Genomic DNA, 1,480 nt, shown 5'->3' on the forward strand with positions numbered 1-1,480 from the left:
AAAAAAAAAAAAAAAAAAAAAAAGACAGAGAGAGAGAGTGAAAAAAATGACTAACACATTTAAAAAAGCAATAATACATCAAAGCATACAGGAATGGTATTGTCTACTAGCTTAGGAATAATCATGTGGGAGTGGAAGAAAAAAAATTTCCTTTAACTAAAGATATCAAAGTGAAAAATACTGAGATACTGACTCTTGAGGAAAACAGATTCCACACAGAACTACATCTAGGAAACTAAAAAATGAATGAGAAGATTCTACCTGAATCTGAAACTTTGAGCTTTAAATATAATTATCCATTCAAAACTATTTCATCATCCAGCAGATTTAGAACTAAGTTTTAACGAGACATAAACTTTGCTGAACACATATAAAATGAGTTAATTTATATTCCTTCAAAGCCCACTAAATCAATTTGTTTTTGTTTTTGTTTTTTTGAGACGGAGTTTCACTCTTGTTACCCAGGCTGGAGTGCAATGGTGCGATCTCGGCTCACCGCAACCTCCGCCTCCGGAGTTCAAGCAGTTCTCCTACCTCAGCCTCCTGAGCAGCTAGGACTACAGACATGCACCACCACGCCCAGCTAATTTTTGTATTTTTAGTAGAGACGGGGTTTCACCATGTTGACCAGGATGTTCTCGATCTCTTGACCTCGTGATCCACCCGCCTCGGCCTCCCAAAGTGCTGGGATTATAGGCGTGAGCCACCGCGCCCGGCCCCCACTAAATCAATTTAACTTTGGGGAGTTATGGGCTTTTGATAATCTATTGACAAAAGCCCTTTTCTCCAGAAAAATACCTACTTATAGGAATGTTTGCATATAATTTCATGGGATTCATGGATTTCATGAAACACACTATAAATGCTCTCCCTGGCTGGCCACTATTGCTTATGCCTGTACTTCCAACACATTGGGAGGCCAAGGCAGGAGGACTGCTTGAGCCAAGGAATTTGAGACCAGCCTGGGCAAGACAACAAGGCAAGATTCCATCTCAGTTTAAAAAAACAAACAAAAAAAGCCCTCCCAGGTTGAAATAATTTGAGATGGTTTGATATAAAGAATGCATTTAAAGAGAGAAGAGCATGAACAAAGAGGTGTAAACAATAGAGAGCAAATTAGGTTTAGAAATATAGAAATATTAAGTATTTCAGTCTTCCAAAGGATTGGGTATAGATAGAAAACGTTAATGGACATCCCAGGCCAACAGACAACATGGACTCCTGCAGCTGAGAGGTGCCATGTTCAAAACAGAACAAGACGGCCATAGCTGGGTGAGGGATTGGTCATGTATTCTTTGTTCTCAAAACCATGTATAAGGCCGGGCGCGGTGGCTCAAGCCTGTAATCCCAGCACTTTGGGGGCCGAGGCGGGTGGATCACGAGGTCAAGAGATCGAGACCATCCTGGTCAACATGGTGAAACCCCGTCTCTGCCAAAAATAGAAAAAATCAGCTGGGCCTGGTGGCGCGTGCCTGTAATC

The sequence above is a fragment of the Cebus imitator genome, unplaced genomic scaffold (assembly GCF_001604975.1).
Source record: "Cebus imitator isolate Cc_AM_T3 unplaced genomic scaffold, Cebus_imitator-1.0 Scaffold58, whole genome shotgun sequence".
Classification (NCBI taxonomy): domain Eukaryota; kingdom Metazoa; phylum Chordata; class Mammalia; order Primates; family Cebidae; genus Cebus; species Cebus imitator.